The following is a 20,897-nucleotide window of genomic DNA, read 5'->3' on the forward strand; positions in this document are numbered from 1 at the left end:
GATATTCCTGAACTGTTTTTCAAAATTGATTTATCTTATCTACAATGATTCACAAGGTTGTAAGGAAGAAAGTAAAAACAATTTTGAGTATCTTTATTTAGTATTTCCAAAAATGGGGATCCTTCCAGGACGTCAGGACCATAAGGGAACATGTTTTTAAAGTATGACATTGCACAATTGTTTCTATTTTTATACTTTCAAATAAACATAAATAAATTTGAATTATGGGCTAAAACAGCTAATAAATACAAAAAACAAGGAAAATAACATACACATTTTATGCACCAGTATAAGATAAAAAGCAACAAACATGAAGTGGTTGGTCACATTTTACGCACATAGTAGCAGTTTTTTGTGGCAACTTTGCCATTTCAGCTGCTTCTTTTTTGTTATCTCGTCTGTTGGTAATTCAGCAACCTAATGTTCTCTTCCATCAAATCTATAATCTAGTTTTGCCCTCTTACTAGGACGTCCTGTGCTGGCAGTGACTCTTCTGTTACTTTCAAGAATTGCAGTGACAATTTGACGACGAAATGTCAGATCTATGGATTCTTCGTTGTGCTTGTAAAGATCCCAGGCATTTTGCTCTGCAATGACTATAAAATGTGCAGTGATTGGGAAATACCACTTTTCCCTCTTACAGAGCATCTATATAGGGATACATTTTGGTCAGCTCGATCTATGCCTCCCATATGAGTATTGTAGGAGTGTAATGTTAGGTTGAGGCACGCTAATCCTTTATTGTTCTCTGGAAAAATCTTGTTAGAGTGTAGTGACTGCACTCTGAAAGTTGGTGACTACAGTAACATTGTCATTCCAACGTACAATGGAAATCCCGGATGCTGAGTCAGAACAAACTTCATATGATCCTCTATCTTTTATCATTTTATCTACAGATGATAGAATACAATTCTTAGCTGTTTCCTCTTATTGTTCCTGTTGCTTCCACGCCCCTCTATTTTAGGTCATGTAGTAGTTGAACGCTGCTAAAGAGGCTATCAAAGTATATTCGATAGGGAACATGTGGAAGTAACTGGTCAACGTAAGTCATTACCACACTGTACCCCATACCTTTCATTTCATAATCCTTACTACACGTGCCAGTGTTAAAGATTTCCTAATCTTTTGATTCTATCATGTCCAAAAGTCCCATCAGTGTATATCATTTTCTGTGAATACAAAATGACAACATATTACCCTGACGTCCTTCTGGAAGGATGGTTGAAAACATTATTGAATTACAACTAACGAAAATATGAACCTGTAAATAATATAGGTTAATTCTTGAAGATATTATGACAAGTTTCAGGATTATTGATGCAATATGAAAGAAAATATACATTCACATCGATGACAAGTTCGGTCAGTTTGTCCATGGTAAAATAGGCCCTATTTTCAAGACACGGTTTCTCACTCACTATGAACGACAGTGTCAAACTGACAATTGCAGCGCGCAATTGACTCGGCCTACTTCATGTAACAATGTGTCAGTCCGTTGCAACAATGCGTTATTGGCAAAAATAATTTCAACAGTGACACTGTCCTTCCAGAAGGACGTCAGGGTTATCTGGGTTAAAGTATTGAGTCTGATAGATTTCAGTGGTAATTGTAAAAGACCATCGTATTGGAAAGTTATGCACACTATGGTGTAAGACTTCAAACTGCTTTACAAATAGATTGCTGTGAATGGTACATAAAGTTTGCATGTTACGATAAACTGAAATCAACATCCCATTCAAAACATTAAAACTGTTTCAGTAATTTTATGTTAAGTTTGTATACTGCTCCAGATCAGCACACTGGTTCATTAAACTGCATATGCTGTTCAAACAGGTACAGTACCTGTAAACTTGATCCTGAAAGTTAATTTTTACTGAGTACCAAGCCCATGCAATATTCACTTGCCTTTCCTCTTTACTAAAGAAATGTTAGATTATAAATTGATAAACTACTTCAGCATTACGTGTCTGTTAAAGCATCTGCACAGTACCCTTCATGCAGTTCAGCATGAATTGTTGGACAAAAATGAATAATAAATTGGCAGTTAATTGTTCATTGTAAATGTTAAATTTATTTTAAAAATAGAAACAATTTTTAGAAAAATTTTTTGTGAAGTAAATAATTATAGAAAAGATTTGTCTTCAGTTTCCAATTTACATCTCTCATTGCTGTGGCTAATCCTACAGATTGTAATCAGCAGTAATGTGATGGTTTTGTAAATAGTTTCGGGACACTAAACCATTTTAGTAGGAAGAATGTAACAGATTCAAACCCAAGCAGCAGTCTGGCATGTCAATTTTTACAAAATAAAATCTTGAATCAATATGCTTCATACCTTGTAAGTCTTCCTTGTTACATATGGAAAATCTGCTTGGCTTAGCTGCTTTCTACAATAATTTACTCACATTACAAGAGCAAGTGGGAAAGAGAATCACATATGCAATGTAAACCATGTGCAGCTAGGTATGGGTGGAAAGTGTCTAAGAAAAAGGTGCTTATTATAAATGTGGAAGGTTTAAAATTCAATTGTAATTCACTCACTGAAAATCTGAATTGGTATAAAATAAGATGCTAAAGCACATAAAGTTGCTCTAATATGATAAATTTGCTGGTATAAAGCCTGTACTGCATTTTTCATTCATTAGGGGAATTTCAATCCATATCAGTTACTACCTTCAAATCTGCACAAAGTGGTGCTCTTTTAGTGTATGTAGTATATTACATAAACCTGGCATTTGAAAAGTTAGATTGAATAGGTTCAGGTGGCCTCCCAATCAACTGGTATGAAGTGAAATCACTTTAAACACAAAGTAAGACATTATTCTGTAGGGCTTGATTCTAGCAGAGGTTAAAGGAGCCTAAAATCCTTCCTACACATGCTGTCCCTGAGTAACTCCTGAAGTGTGGGCCGATTGGAACGGATGGCTTCCTGTAATAGGCAGCACATCAACGCAATTGAGTTAAACAACTTGATATGGTGTTGCTGTAATTGACATTCTTGTTCAAAAAAATGCCAGAAATGAGCAGTTTTGAAACTTCTGAAAAACTGACAATGTAAAAAGGGATGTACTCTATTTATTGAAATGAAAATGGTTTGTTATATGCAGCATAAGTGAATTACAAAATTGTGCATCAGGCAGTAAACAGAGATGAGTAGTAGTTATAAGTTTGTCTTTGAAATATTTAACAGGCTACATATAATGTATTGTGAAGAATATGTTGAAGGTAATGTAAGAAATTCTAAGATTGCCTTGTCCTGACAACTACTGTGTACATGATGTAGCTAGTGAAATTAAATTTGGAAGAAACTCTGGATAGAAGCAGTTTACTGAAAGTTTGTATAAGTGTTTTGGAAGAATTTTTGTTGATCATTAGCTAAACTTATAATGCCAATAATTTGGGTTGACTTAAGTGTTACATAGCATATGTGGGTAAAAAGACTTTAACTAGTAGGTTTTAGCACTGCTTAATCACAAACTATGAAACTTTTTAGAGGAACAGTGATGTACTTTAAGTGATCTTGAATAAAAAATTAAAGATGGGCAGAGCAGGCTTAATGGTTGAACTAGTGGGACAATGGTGATGAAAACCTGGAAATAAGTGAATGTTTCCAAGTTGGAGAAATGTTTGCTCAAAGTATGCCTTGAGCTGAAGCCTGTTCTCTGTGTAACAGAAACTTTGTCCAACACATCCACAAGCTGTTAAAGGTTTTGACTAAAATCCATTTAACAGTATGCAAGCAGTGTGTTTGTTAAATGGTAAATAACCCTTGAAGAATAAATAGGTATTATGCAGCTGATCTTAGTATGAAGTCCCATTATCTCATTGTCAGACAAGAAGTTAGCATAAATGGTCACTGTTGCAAAAGTTCTTGTTACACTTCAGTTTTTTGAAACAGAAAAGTCTGAGGTGATGTTAATGTAATGTCATTAGGGCAAAGGATAATCTGCTGTCAGGAATGATGAACAAATTGTGAGCTTTCAAAGTACCTTTGAGGAAATAAACTGCAATGTTGTAACAAATTTAAATGCATTCTTCAGATCATGGGAAAGCTTACACATGTTAACTGTCCTATGGTCAGCTACAGCAAAACACTCACCAGATGCCATGTACTTTGCCTGGCAGTGAAACATCAATCACAGTGTGTAGCAGTCAACATATTAAAATATTGTTGTTCCCCCTATGTAGTTGTAAAGTTTTAGCACTAATGTACATTAATGGTGTAAAATGTAAGATGTTCAATAGAATGCAGTTTAGTCAAACACTAGTCTTAAAAACATGTGATGTAAAAGATTTTTGTGGTTGTTCGTAGAGATCAAAAGTACATGTTTTGCAAGTGCCATGATCAGATTAGATTAGTACTTGTTCCATAGATCATGAATAACACACTTCATAATGTGGAACATGCCAGGTTAATAAAAGGTGTCTATACAAGATATTACATTACACAAAATATTACATGACACTTAATATTTTTTTGGGTGGGGGTGGGGAAATTACCCACTTACTATATCCAAAAAATTCATCTAATGAGTTGCCATTAAGAAATTCTTTTAATTTCCTTTTAAATGCTATATGGCTATGTCAGACTTTCGATGCTATTAGGTAAGTGTCCAAAGAAGAGACTTTCGTGGCAGCCTAATTTACTCACTTCTGAGCCAGTTAGATTTAACCTTGAGTAGTGAAGATCCTTTCTTCTAGTGTTGTAGACATGTACACTATTACTTTTGAATTCATTCGGATTATTAATAACAATGTAACTCTACTTAATGTTTTGATGCAATGCAAATTGCACACTTAACTGAATTAAAATAAATACATTTTGATTAGCCTTTGTACTAGAGTGCAGCACTGCAACAAATTCTATAGATGTTTTGTATCATAAGTTTGACAGTTTTACTATTGATTGAGCAAGGGAAGTTCTGATGTCTGTTATCACATGAATGTACACATGTGTATAGGGGCTATGAAATTTATTGAGATATATTTAATAATGGCTTCAATACAATGGCACTTACCACATTGTATTGAGAGAATCTAAGCATTTAAAAACACCATTTTACCAAGATTTTGGACAGGCTCTTGGTATATGATCAATTGAAATATCTCGATACACTTGTTGTAAATGCTTCATGTATGAAATGTGAGAGTATGGAGCATAAAAAAGGATCAGAAAATCTTTACAACACACAATGAGCCAGAATGGAAACTTATTCCTCATCTAGGTTGACCAACATACCAAGCTATGTAAGTGATGCATTCTAGCATGTCTCAAAATGGTATCATAGGAATTAGATTCACAGAAAGAGCATCAATGCCACCTTTCACCAAGAGTTGGTTGAGAAAAACTGATTTAATTAAAAAATAAAACCAAAGCTGAGACAAGATCACATGAATAAGAACTTCTGGAAACTTCATTTCCACAATTTGTAATAAAACTTTACACATTAATCCATTGCACTCACATGTGCTGATACTACATAAACCTGACACCAGGAGACACATTATTTTTCACCTTAAAACATTTGGTGCCAAGTGGTACTTTCAGTGTGTATCTACATGCATACACAAATTTTGAAGACATTTAAATGTGTACCCTGTCACTGAACTTTTAGGTACACATTGTAAAATGTAAATTATCAGCAAAACTTCTGAGGTGGGAAGGAAAATTCTGAAAAATACCTAGCCACTCTCAAATGTTACATTAATTCAATTTGGGTGCTCATTTACACTGGGACATTAACACCAATCTTCCTCCTCTCCAATGTAGGGAGTCCATCAGTGGTAAGTATAGGTTTGCCTCATCTTAGACACTAACCTTTCACACAGTTATAATGATGTGTGCACAGTTTGACAGGTAGTTACATTAACCTTCATAAGTACCCAATATAGTGTGGGTCTTCACGGTAGCTGTGATCAGCAATGACAGCAGAACCCATAAGGACATTTTTTGGAATATTGTTCTAGAATGCATGCATAAATACTGCAGTTACTACCTTCTGCAGCTAATAAATTATCTTGGTGACATATGTGGTTCTAGGTCTGTCCCAACAGTAATTACAGAAAATTCATTTTTCCAGCTTTTAACTACATCAATATAAAACATAAATGATTTTTGTTATTGATCATTTTGGCAGCAATTTGTGTGTTTATAGTCATTTCCCATTCCTCACTTCTTTCCAAAAAATGTGTAAACAGCTATTGCGTATTCTTAATGTGGGGAGTGTGGAACCAATGAAGTAATAGTAGTAATAATAATAATAATAATAATAATAATAATAATAATATGTGTGAAAAATTTTATTTATTCTGATTGATCTGGAGATGTAATCCACTGATATATACTCGAAGTAATCATGTGAATCTTCAGACAGGTACAAAAGTTTTGATTGTTTTAGTGCTTTGTTTGTTAGCTTTATGTTAATGATCTAGGGTAGTTAAGACCTAGAAATATGAACAAGACCTCAACAGTATTATTCTTTATTGACAGTGTGCTACAAAACATTTACTGTCAGCTTTTTGGGAGCAGACAATAATTTAAATTAGAGCTGCAGCTGTAGGTCTGAGGCAATATATACTGATCAGCCAGAACATTTACGTCACAGATGTACTATCGATACAAACACGTCCAGGCAATAGAAGTGTCACCGGCTGAGGAATGACTGCTTGTCAGACACACAGTGCATGTATCAGTGAGTGTGCTGTCCTTGTGTAGAATGGGGAAGGCGTGCAATCTATACGAGTGTGACATAGGACAAATTGTAATGACGCAGAGGCTTCGCACAAGCATTTCAGAAACTTGACGGGTGTTGTGGAGTGTGTTTCAACACCTGGTGAAATCATAGCAGGGTGAAATGGGCACATGACCATTGGCAGGGTGTTGCTTGGTCTGATGGATCCAGATACCTTGTTCACCATGTCACTGGGTAGGCCAGGAGAATAGCTTATTGACACCGCACTGTGGGATGGAGAAAATCTGGCAGTGGCTCCATTATGCTCTGGGGAACACCCATCGGTCCAGTGGAGCTTTTGCAAAGCACTATGATGGCCAAAAAGTATCATACACTGGTTGCAGACTCCATAAACCCCTTCATGATGATTGTTTCCCAATGGCAGCGGCATATTTTTCAACAAGATAATGGGCCATGTCACAAGGCCAAGAGTGTGATGGAATGGTTCATCATGGAACACAGTGCCAAGTTTAAATTGAGTGCTCACCACCCCTCTTCCCCCCCCCCCCTTCCCCACCAACCCATCTTGCCAGACTTGAACCCAATCGAACACATCAGACATGATCAAGCATGGTGTCAGAGCTCATCACTCCCCCTGCCTAGAATTTGTGGGGATTAAGTGACTTATCAATGCCGAATGTGGATGTACTGGCTATTAGGTAGGTGCTTGTAATGTTCTGGCTGATAAGCGTATTTTGATTGTTGGTGAGAGAAAGTTTTGTATTTGAAGAACAATGTTGGTTCTGCAAGTTTGTGAGCAAGGCTTGCTGGTAAATGTTCCACCATAGAGTTTCGGGAATGCATTCCAACAAATTTTGTTTGAGACATTCTCCTCACTCACTCACATTATGTATGCCTATATTTGCCATGTTATGCAGTGAATATAAAAGATGCAGGTATCATCAGTCTCAAGGATCACTTTTGCATCTGATTTATAATGAAATAATCACAAGACTGATGACCAATAAAAGTAAGAGGCAATACAAAGTTATTGCTATACACAGAATAAGGTTTTGGATCTCGGCTATTGTTGGCCAACTGCCTTGCCACAGTGGTAACACTGGTTCCCCGCAGATTACCAAAGTTAAGCACTGTCGGGCTGGGCTAGAACTTGGCCATTCGGTCTGCCGAGCACGGCAGGGTGCACTCAGACCTTGTGAGACAAAATGAGGAGCTACTTGACTGAGAAGTCTCATAAACTGCCATACGGCCAGGAGAGCAGTGTGCTGACCACAAGCCCCTCCATATCAGCAGCCAGTGATGCTTGTGGACTGAGGGTGACATGGCGGCCGGTCAGTACAATGCTCCTTCATGGCCTGTTCAGGCAGAGTTTAGTTTTTTATGTCAGCTAAGATTATGCTGAGCAGACAGAACATGCAGTCTTACTACTACAAATCTAAAATGAAACAATTAGTGCTGTACAAGTGGATCAATAAATCCCATTTCTGTAAACTGCAGTCTCTAGGGTACTAACAGGAAATGTAAACATAAGTAAATAAAATATGTACAGTGGCATAAATTAGTTCCAATGAAATTTAATAAAGGCAGCTATCAAATGAAACTATATGGGTCCAGAGACATTTTCAAGTCTCCAACATCTATTTTATTTCAGACTGAAGCGATGAATGAAAATTTGTACCAAGGATGGGATGCAAATTTGGGTCTCCTGCTCTCTAGGCAGATGCACTAGTCCCTACGCTACCCTGGCACAGTTGCTTTGCGCAACTGCACTGACTACCCTAGCATGCCTCCCATGTCAATCCAAATTCCTATTCCCCCAGCCCATTTGCTATTCCCCCTAAACTCACACAGCATTGTAGAGGCTCTCCAACTATATTGGAATAACACCTCAGCATCAAACTACCTGGGGTATCCTGCCTGAAAGCCAGGCATAGGTGCTTTAATCAAATGAAAATGCTGTGCGAGTTTAGGGGTAATGCCAAGTGGGCTGAGGCATGAATGAGGATTTTGGTTGAGGACGGAGACATGCTATGGTAGTTCATGCAGTTGTGTGAAGCCATTGTCCCAGTGTGGCATATTGGTTAGCACATCTGCTTACTGAGCAGAAGACCTGGTTTAGAATCCTGGCCTTGATATTGATTTTCATTCATCACTTCAATCTGCATATATACATCACAGATCATGCAGGGGACCTGACTTCAATTCCCGATGTTGCCAGGGATTTTTCCCTGGTGGGATGACTGGTCTGGGGTGCAATCAGCCTCATGAGGCCAATTGAGGAGCTATCTGATTGAGAGGCAGTGGCTCCAAGGTCAGAACATCAACAAAGACCAAGAGTGTAGTGTGCTGACCTCATCTCCTTACATAGCACATCCATTGATGAATGACTGAGAACGATATGGCAGTTGGTCAATTACTGTGTGGTCTTCAGGGCCTGATTGCGTGTCTCCTATATTGCGTGTCTCCTATATTGTGTGTCTCCTATATTGTGCAAGAACTTTGATATTGATTTTACATGAAACACTAGTGAAATGGGCAACAAGAATTTCTTATATCACTTGTTTCCCTAATGGAGATACTGAATCGATTTAATGGTCATTGGAAATAAATTCATGATGTAAAGAAAGGCAATAACAAAGTTGAAATGATGAAAATAAGTAAAACAGTGCGATAAATATTGATAAGTAATTATATAATTGTATAATTTACAACAAGCATAATTAATTTAGCAGTAGTTTATGTGAATTGGCATTTTAGCAGCAGTCTGGTATTAGAACCTTATTATAGATCAAGCAAAATAAAATGGCCCAAATGTGTTTGTGGCAGTGTGATGTAAACAGGAAACAGGTCACTAGAAATGAGAACAAACACCAGAAAATATTGCTCAATTGAAAGATTGCAACACTGGTTAGCTATGGGCTGTGAAAGTTAAAATGAAATTCAGTCATGTCAGAACATGACCCGCATCTTCACCCTTACAAATTTTCTGTTTTGCACAATTAAAAACCTGACGAACCTTTGAATTTTAAAGTATGTCAATGACTTTGAATGACTTGGTATTAGGACAGCTGGATCCCCAGTTTTTCATATCATCAAAGGAATCCACTTTCAGTCTGTTCAGGAATATGGACTCACAAAATGTGCACGATTATACCTGTTGAAGTCCTCACCAGTATGTTAAACAGCCATTGTAAAACCTTAAGATTCATGTTTTATGTGCAGACACTGGGCTCATTTTTGTGGGCATACTACAGTAACGAGAAAATAGAAACCTGAAAAGTAGAGTAATAGCTTGAATAAAATAGCTTTGTGATTATAGAATAAAAGCTTTCTTGGTCAGTATTTGTGTTATAGGTGATACTTGTTTTATGGGCTTTAGGCTGTGGTCCAAAGCACAATTTTCTGTGTAATTTTTTGTCTTCTAGTGCTGGAGACATCATCAGTGGCTTTAATGACTCAAAGCTGTTACAAATTAAATTCTGAACCATGCTCAGCAAGTGAAACTGTTTATACATATCCACCCAACAGTGTTGGAAATGTCATATGACTGCTGTCTAAGATCACAGGCTTGCACCAATGTATGTTATGGAGCTTACACTGTGGAAGGGTTGGTGCTGTTTTATTCAGCACTAAGGCCCATGACTTGTCTGATTTCAATCCTTGTTTTCTCTTAAGGCTGTCTTTGTGCTTTTGAATTTCTATGGTCTCTCTGTACTTCCTAGCACTGCAATGATTAGATCTTGATAACACCACAGTAACAGGGAAACAAATTTGGTGGTTCCCTGGTCACAGCACATGGTCTGCTACAGCTGATTTATCCATATTTCTGAGTCGTTAAATCCCTGATGATGTCTCCAGAACTGCAAGATGAAACATTAGATGGAGAATTATGTTTTGAATCACAGCATAATACCTATAAAACAAATATTACTAATAGCTTTGTCAGTGTGAGGAGCCAGCCATGCTTGATAAGGTTTTCCAGACAACACAACAAGCACATGAACTTGGAGAAACAACTACAATTGGCAGTCAGCTGGCACCTGCCAATTGACTTGCTGAAACATCACTCATAAAGTTGTTATAAACAAAGTACAGTTTATTACAGGCATTAGCTCTGATAATTATATCAAAATTCAGAATATCAGTACATGCAAAACCAAGGTACTTTTCCAGGTAAAATGTGGGCCCATTTCACAAAAGTTCACAACATTATGTGGTTATGCACTGAATTAACAAAATTAGAATTGCAGTACTTGTAAACAGCCCAAGATTGAAAACCAGTGGAGGTGTGCTTATATTGGTTTGAAATTCATCACTGATAGTAGTGAAGTTTATAGCTTAAAAATACAGCCCACAAATGTGGTCTCTTAAAATCCGGGGCTATTAAGACACCACACTTGAAGCTTTATGTACCGAATTTGGCATACCGTCATAATGGTAACTGCATATAAAAATGTCATGGTTCTAATATGTTAACTAGGTAATTCTACATGTATAGGGAAAAGATAAGAATATACAATTATTTAAGTACAGAGTCTTATTTTGGTTATGTACTTTAGTAGTGTAATCTGAAAAATCATTGTTCAGTCAGTATATAGAAATAAAACTACTTATAGGGGAGCTATGAGTTAATCCAAAACTTTAACCTAGCATGTAATTACAGAGTACAATGTTGTAAATGCTAGACAGGACTCGGAGTGAACATGATAAATTTATTTTTATGGTTAGATTGTCAGTTCAAGAGTTTGATTCTTATTTAAGATCTGTGGGAATAATGAGTCGTCATAATTTTTGTATGACAAGTAAATGCGTGACATGTAAATGATAAAGTTTTTTTGGATTGTATGAGAAACTAGTAAATCAGTTCACTTGATAGCAATACTTGATCATTGTTAAGATAGTCAGAAATTGTAGCTCTGCAGTGTCACGAGTAATTAAATCAATTGAGGGATCAATACAGAATAATATTTGTGCCTGTGGGTTAATGAAATGACTAACAGCTTAATGAAACTACACCTCCATAAAAGTTTCTTGTCATAGGTTTAACTGAACACAGTGGTAATCACCAAAGTAGACTGCATGAAACATGTCTAAAATACTGCAGAATATTGTGCCTGTATTTGGAGATTTTATTTTATTGTGCTCACACGAGATACAGAATATTTAAAGGGAAGAGGATGCTCACAAGTTTGTATCTCTCATATGTGAATATAATGTAAATGCCAAACAATCTGCTTGAAGGAAGATGGCAGTTACACAGAGAAAATTCAGTTAAAATTGCTTGAGACAACTTTCATTGACATGTCTAAACACCATATATGCAGCTAATGTGGATATTGTGGTGAAAATATTAAGATAAATCATAATATTGGTAATATTTAAATGTATATCTGTATTTCATCTGGGACTGGGCAGAAGTGAAATTCTGGTGATGTTAACAAATATCTGTCAGTTTGTAGTTTATAACAATATGCAGATTACAGATATTGATGCAAATTAATAGTTAAACTGGTTCTCATGTTGAGTCTGGAACTTTGATTTATGCCACCAGCAAACATTGAAATTTTTGATAGGTTATTAAAATTCTTTGATTATAACTTTTTACATTATATCCTACACCTGAAGTGCCAACCTGTAGGCCTGCTGATAAGTAATGAGAATTTGTATAGTGTAAAGTGTGTTAAGTGATTCTGTTTCTATGCATGCAATCTGTGTTGCAATGTGTGATAGGGGTGGTTGTTGCCATAGGGTAGCCAAAGATGGAGTAGAATGTGTGGTCTGTAGGTCGGAGTTTCACTGGGATGACTGTAGCGGGGAACTGAATGGGGAACTCAACGAGGCTCTCCTATTGAGCTGTAGACTTTGCAAAAAAAGACAAGAGAACTGCTGAGCAGGAGAGAAAGAATTGTGCCCTTCAGGCTGAATTGGATCAAACAAAATTTGAACTAGATGGGTTGAAGGGGAAAGAGCTCAGAAACTGGGTAAAGGTAATAAGGACTGGGTGAAAAGTGAACAGATCTTCAGCTTCAACTACATTTGAGCTAACAGCGTCCAATAAATTTGACCTGTTACCTAAAGTAGGAGGGAAGAGCCTCTTACAGCTGTAGGTCACAGTAGGGTGCAGCAGAATTCTAGCAAAGAAACTCAATGTAGATCAGAACTGAAAAAGAGTAGGAAGAAAAGAGTCTTGCTGCTAGGTAGTAGTCAAGGGAGTGGTGTAAGCCAGATGGTACAGGGCACATTAGAGATAGGGTACCAGGTCACAAGTATTGTGAAGCCAAGTACTAGCCTTAGCCACGTGACAGAGGACATAGGTAATTTGTGAACAGGTTTCGGTAAGGAGGATCAGGTTCTTATAGTTGGTGGAGCAGGGAACAGCCTGGCTAAGAACAGTAATTACTGCATTAGAAGTGACCTGGATGGAATAGGAGTAGCAATTATACACACAAATGTGAGTTTTGTGAAGGTCCTACAGTGATATGACCGGGGATGGGTGGTAAACACTGCTGTGAGTTGTGTGAACAGAGTTACGCAAGCTGCTGCTGACTGAGATTGTATCTCATATGAGTGCAGTGCCAGTTGCTACAATTCAGAGATGGGAATATACTAGACATGCCCTACACCTGAATAGGGGATGGAAGGAAAGGTTGGTTTAGCTTCTTTCAGATAATATACAGGGAGCTATCACTCTCAGCAAGGTCCCTGTGGTTACTGGTGCCAGAGGGGCACCTTTTTCAGGTTAGAACCAGGATTCAGGCAACCTGTTTTGAAAAAAGTGAAAATAGCAGAAAAGCCCCATGAAATGCTTAATAATGCACAGGAAAGTGAGGTTAGCTTATTTCATCAAAATATTAGAGGTTTGAGTAGTAAGGTAAAAGAGCTTCTTGTCTGTTTGGAAAATTAAGAGTGCTCTGAAAAGATATACATTTTGTGCCTGTCTGAGCACCACATAACCACAGGGCTAGATAAGTTACATATAAAGGATCACACTATTGCAGCTTGCTGATGCAAAAATAAGATAGGAAAAGGAGGAATTGTTATATATATTAACAGAACACAAGTTCAGAAATACTGAGACAAGTAGTCTTTGTAGTGATCAGCACATAGAAGTGTGTGCTTGTGAATTAATGCTGAAAAATAGTTCACTTTTAATTGTAACTGTATATAGATCCCCACTTTGAAATATTGAACTATTTATGAGGAATCTGGATTCCTTACTGTGCTATATGTAAGAGAGCACCAAGCAATTAAGTCTGTGGTGACTTCAGTGTAGATTTTCTAAGGGATTCTGATAGGAAAAATGATCTGGAAACCTTATTTGGATCCTACGATTTGGTCTCAGTAATTAACTTTCCAACAGGGGTGGATAAAAACAGTAGGGCCCTAATTGATAATGTTTCCTCTGATGAAGCTTAAAAGTAAGAAAATAATTGTTTACCCAGTAACAAATGCACTCACTGATCATGATGCACAGTTAGTTAGAATACATAACATAGTGCCTTACAGTATGGGTGCTCCTCAGTTGAAATCAGTTAGAATAATTAATGACTGAAGGACAAATGTTTTTAAGGTTAGTTTACAGGAGATGACATGAAATGTAATTTATAATGAACCAAATCTTAACATAACATTTAACCTATTCCATTATAAATGCATATCCTTAATTGAAAATAGCTTATCACATAAGCTAGTCAGAATGGACACTGAACAGCCAGGTGAAAAATCTTGTAACACTAGAGGGTAAGGTATCTTGTGAAAGGAAAAGGGATATGTGTCTTTTGGCAAGAACAAGTAGGGATCCCGCAGTAGTTGTACACTACAAAAACTACTCAAAATTACTGACAAAGGTTATTAAAAAATCAAAGAACACACACACAATGTCAGAAATCAGTACTTCCAACAACAGAATTAAGACAATACACAATGTAGTGAACCAAGAGACAGGACAACCAGCCGCAGAACAACACAACAGCACTACTGAACTGAATGGAAGGGCTATAAATGATGAGTCACAGGTAGCAAATGCATTTAATAATCATTTCTTAAATATTGTAGAAAGCATACAGACAAAACAGCTCAAGAGCAAAATCACAGTAGTGTGTTAAAAATGTAAGTTAATCCAATCATACGAATGGATCACCAACTTCTCATTCTTAAATTAAGAAAATTATACGCTCTTTCACAAATAATAGCTCATCTGGTTTTGATGGTGTTTCCGATAGAATACTATAAATTTGTTTACATGTGATAAGCCCAGTCTTATCTGAAATACACTACTGGCCATTAAAATTGCTACACCAAGAAGAAATGCAGATGATAAACGGGTATTCATTGGACAAATATATTATACTAGAACTGACATGTGATTACATTTCCACGCAATTTGGGTGCATAGATTCCAAGAAATCAGTACCCAGAACAACCACCTCAGCCTTGATATGCTTGCGCATTGAGTCAAACAGCTGTACAGGTACAGCTGCCCATGCAGCTTCAACACGATAACACAGTTCATCAAAAGTAGTGACTGCCATATTGTGACAAGCCAGTTGCTTGGCCACCATTGACCAGATGTTTTCAGTTGGTGAGAGATCTGGAGAATATGCTGGCCAGGGCAGCAGTCAAACATTTTCTGTATCCAGAAAGGCCTGTGCAGGACCTGCAACATGCGGTCGTACATTATCCTGCTGAAACGTAGGGTTTCGCAGAGATCGAATGAAGGGTAGAGCCACGGGTCGTAACACATCTGAAATGTAATGTCCACTAATCAAAGTGCCATCAATACGAACTAGAGGTGACCAAGACATGTAACCAATGGCTCCCCATACCATCACGCCGGGTGATATGCCAGTATGGCAATGACAAATACATGCTTCCAATGTGCGTTCACCGCAATGTCGCCAAACACAGATGCGACCATCATGATGCTCTAAACAGAACCTGGATTCATCCGAAAAAATGACGTTTTGCCATTCGTGCACCCAGGTTCCTCGTTGAGTACACCATCGCAGGCACTCCTACCTGTGATGCAGCATCAAGGGTAACCACAGCCATGGTCTCTGAGCTGATAGTCCATGCTGCTGCAAACAGCGTCAAACTGTTCATGCAGATGGTTGTTGTCTTGCAAATGTCCCCATCTGTTGACTCAGGGATATAGACGTGGCTGCACGATCCATTACAGCCATGCGGATTAGATGCCTGTCATCTCGCGTGCTAGTGATACGAGGCCATTGGGATCCAGCATGGCGTTCTGTATTACCCTCCTGAACCCACTGATTCCATATTCTGCTAACAGTCATTGGCTCTCGACCAATGCGAGCAGCAATGTCATGATACAATAAACCGCAATTGCGATAGGCTACAATCCGACCTTTATCAAAGTCGGAAACATGATGGTACACATTTCTCCTCCTTACACGAGGCATCACAACAACATTTCACCAGGCAACGCCAGTCAACTGCTGTTTGTGTATGAGAAATCGGTTGGAAACTTTTCTCATGTCAGCACATTGTAGGTGTTGCCACTGGCGCCAACCTTGTGTGAATGCTCTGAAAAGCTAATCATTTGCATATCACAGCATCGTCTTCCTGTCGGTTATATTTCGCTTCTGTAGCACATCATCTTCGTGGTGTAGCAATTTTATGGCCAGTAGTGTATTTAATACATCACTAACTCAAGGCATTTTTCCAGAGAGACTGAAATATGCCATCCTTAAACCCCATTTTAAGAAAGGTGATAAGAGACATATCAATAATTACCAATCTGTTTAACTGCTGATATCATTCTCCCAAATTTTTGAAATGGTGATGTATTGTAGAAGAATATTTCACCTTAGCAACAGTAACATCTTTAGCAAATCACATTTTGGGTTTCAGAAGGGTCTCTCTACTGAGAATGCTATTTACACATTCACTCACCAATTTTTACAAGCATTAAATAATAAAATAGCACCAGTTGGTATTTTCTACAACATCTCTAAGGCATTTGTCTGTGTGAATCACAGCATTCTCCTAGATAAACTAGCATTTTATGGAATTGATGGCATAGCCAATCAATGGATAATGTCTTATCTAACCAAAAGAATGCAGGAAGTTGTACTTAGTAATTCAAGCAATATAGTCCAGGAACATAACTGCGACTGGAGAGAAATCACGTATGGGATTACCCAAGCTCCAATCTTAGGTTCATTATTGTTCCTTATATATGTAAACAATCCTCCATCTAGTATACACCAAGCAAAATTAGTTCTTTTTGTAGATGACATTAGTATTGTAATCAGTCCAAGCATATGTGCAAAAACAGAAGAAATGATAGACAAAGTTCTTAGAAGTATCACTGACTGGTTTTCTGCAAACGGTCTCATCCTCAGTTTTAAAAAGACCCAACATATTTAGTTCTGCAGATCTAGAGGTACTACACCAATGATAAGTATAGCGCACAAAGTGAGGAAATAATAAATTCTTAGGGGTCCATACTGATGAGAATTTAAATTGAAAAAAAAAAAACACATTTTGGAACTCCTAAAACAACTTTGTTCAGTCACATTTGCACTTAGGGGAGAGAGAAATTAGTTAGTTGACATATGTTGCATATTTTCATTCAATGTCATATGGAATAATGTTCTGAGGTAGCTTATCTTTAAGAAGGAAAGTCTTCATTGCTCAAAAACATGCTGTGAGAATAATATGTGGTGCTCACCCATGATTATCTTGTAGACATCTGTATAAGGAGTTGGGCATTCTGACTACTGCTTCACACTATATTTATTCCCTCATGAAGTTTGCTGTATATAATCCACTACAGTTCAAGAGGAACAATGAGGTACATAATTATGATACCAAAAGGAAAAATGACATTCATTACTCCACATTAAGGTGCACAAAAGTGGTGCACAATACTGCAACAAAATTTTTTCATCATTTACCCAGTGACATAAAATGTATGACAGACAGAAAAGTAAAATTTGATAACAAACTGAAAAAGTTTCTCCTTGACAACTCCTTCTATTCCACAGCAGTATTTCTATTACTGTAATGTGTAAAAGGCGATGGGTAGGAATCATGTTACTAACTAACTAATTTATAAATATGGGGTGTCTACAAATTAGTTATACAAAATTAGTCTTTAATTGTGAAAAAGGTAAATAACTTACAGAAATGTCTGATACACCACTGAATGCTTACATCTTCAAGTTTTACTTACAAATGTTCAATGTGGGTATCTTTCATAAGATGACAAATGTCTTATCTATAATCAGTTTCCTGCCAAACCCTATGAAGCAAGTCTTGATGTACCTTGGCAACTGTTTGTGTTAAGTGTTGTCATAGCTTTTTGACATTACCCAGAAGTGGAGGAACAAACACTCTGTCTTTAATGTAACCCCATAAACAGAACTCCATTGGGACTAAATCAGGTGACTGTGGTGGCCAGGATATCATTCCACAACATCCATTCCAGGTCGGCACCCTTTTACAGAGATACATGACAGCTTCATGATGATAATGTGGTGGCACACCATCTTGCTGGAAAATAAATCCTGTTTCCATATCCTATTGTAATTGACACATTAGATAATGTTCAAGCATATCCAGGTACGATATACCACTTATAGTTTATTCGGCAAGAAAGGGGACCATAAACCTTGTGACAGGATACAGCATAAAAAAACATTCACTTTAGTGAGTGTTGGACATGTTTGTTTACATTATGTAGTTTCTGCTCATCCCATGTCTGAACATTATGCTGATTGACTTTATCATGGTTATGGAAGGTGGCTTTGTTATTTGGTTAAACATTCCTACACAAAACCCAGTTTCTTTTTCCTTGTCACTTTCTCCTAAGCTTGCAACAGTTCCAGTTCATTAAGTATGAATGACAGGGATTCCTGCAAAACAGAGACTGCTGGCCAACCCTGACCTGGTATCCTATATCTATTATGAACTGACTTCAGTGAAACAGTTGTATCAGTTAATAACAGTTTGTCTTTGAGGTGGTGGCTTGCAATATTTATCCCTGAATTGTCTCTGAACTGTAGTTGCAGATATGGATTCATGAAACCATAAACAACACTGCACACACCCTGCACCATTATATGACTCCATTATGACTATAGGAACAACACATTCGCACATGCCACCAAGTGGGAGCATCAAAAACATTTCTGTAAGTTATTTACTCTTTTCACAATTAAAGGTAATATTTGTATAATTAATTTATAAATACTCTGTATTACATATAGCAAGAAGGCTCAGTACCAAGTCTTCTCCCACTTTGAACTTGGCTTTGGCAAAGAGGTGGTGATCAGCAAACGATTCTCTGCTCTTTTAACAATATTTAGTGACTAAAAACACAACTAGTGATTAAAAACACACCTCACACTGGAACTGGCTTTGTAATAGACAAAAATATTTTGGACACAACTATCAACCTTGAATCACAATCTGAGACTCTTCACACTCACTTTTAAACCTAATAACAGAGTATACACCACTGTAAATGCACATGTCCCCATAAATGGAGGCAATAAAAAGAATAAAGAAAAGGTGGAACTCTACCCAGAACAAATTCTAATCTCCTAAAACCCCACACCCTATCAAAAGATTAAGAGAAAAATCATATGTTATCACTTTCATTGACTTTCAATAGCTGAATAGCTTGGGACTCCCTTACTTCTAACCTAATCAGAGAAACCCTTACCAATACATGCTCCAAAGTTAAATTCTTGGCATAACTATCGGCACCATGAGATAAAAACTGGTGTTTGGCAGTTTCAAACAGTAATGAACATCTTCAGATCTGTCTAGAAGAAACAAAAATAATGTGCATATTATAAGTGGAAGTAGCACAACATGATTAGAAAATATTAAAAATAACATCCACGTATAATTTGAAAAACTAAAACACAAGAAACAAATTAACATCTTTGTAGACCAACATATCTGTGTTAACAGTATGGTGTAACAAGCACCATAAAATTTCATCCAAAATTGGCAGCACCAGGAAATATAATACATGACATCATACTATCACTAGTTATCAAATAATAATAAAACAACTTTGCAATCAAAGCTTAAAATAAAGACTGCAATGTTAAGTGCCCCGAATGCTGTATTCATTTATCCTTTGCCTGAGGACTCAAGCTGATATTTTTTACCTGAGAATATACATATTTATATGCAGACAGTGTATGAAAGGTGTATGATCTGTGGTCTGACTGCATTTACCATGTTACATTATACCAAGGCTTAATTACAATGTATGCACAACAAAAGAAAACAGAATTACACTTTACAGGTTCATAGGAGGTTACTCATATTTTCTGTTGTGGCATAACATCTGACATTTAGTTTCATTTTAAATACTCACTCACACTGTTTATGCACTTCTGTGTGAGATACATGTTTTTAAAACAAAATGTTTCTTTTAATTCCTTAAGTGGGTTACTTAGCTTGTTAAAAACCTTTTGCTTGCTTCATCTGTAGTATTCAATGCCAGTTTGAGATTTTGTTGTCTTGTGTGATAATTTCCCTTCACCCTTATTGCATGGTCATATATATCTTCATTTGCTATGACTGTCATAAGATTTTGATACATGCACAATAATTGCAGTGTCATAGTATTATTCTGTATAAAAGCTTCTCTACTGAACTTTCTAGGTGGTATTTTTGCTATACACACTACTTACTATTTTCTGAATTGCAATTATTCTTTTTAAGTAGGCACCTTGTACACTTCTATGTATGGTAGGAACTGAGTAGGGCAGATGTGGGAATGTGAGTCAATACTACATTGTCCTGAGAACTTTATCATCCGCAGCATTTGCTGTTTTGTGTGTGAAGAAAATCTGTTTGTTTATCTTTGCACACAAGACATCTATATGCTTCCCCCAAGTCAAATGCTTTCTTATCTATAATAGTTCCTTCATTGTGATGAGATTAGACTTTATTAAGCTTTATGTTTTGTTGGGACATTCATGCCCTAACAGAAATTTTTTATCTTGTACATCTGCCTACCTTAAAATTAATTTTTATATTTTTTGCCCTTGTTCAATAAATCACAATCTCCAATACTAGTCAGTTACATTAATTAAAAATTTAGCTGTAGTAAAACTGGTCGTTTAAGTTCTTAGTTGGACGCTCTTGCCAGATAATTTGTACATTTATGATCTACTCTTTGTGATGAATATTTAATTAACTTGTGCTACTGGC

The sequence above is a fragment of the Schistocerca serialis genome, chromosome 3 (genome assembly GCF_023864345.2).
Source record: "Schistocerca serialis cubense isolate TAMUIC-IGC-003099 chromosome 3, iqSchSeri2.2, whole genome shotgun sequence".
NCBI classification, from domain to species: Eukaryota; Metazoa; Arthropoda; class Insecta; order Orthoptera; family Acrididae; genus Schistocerca; species Schistocerca serialis.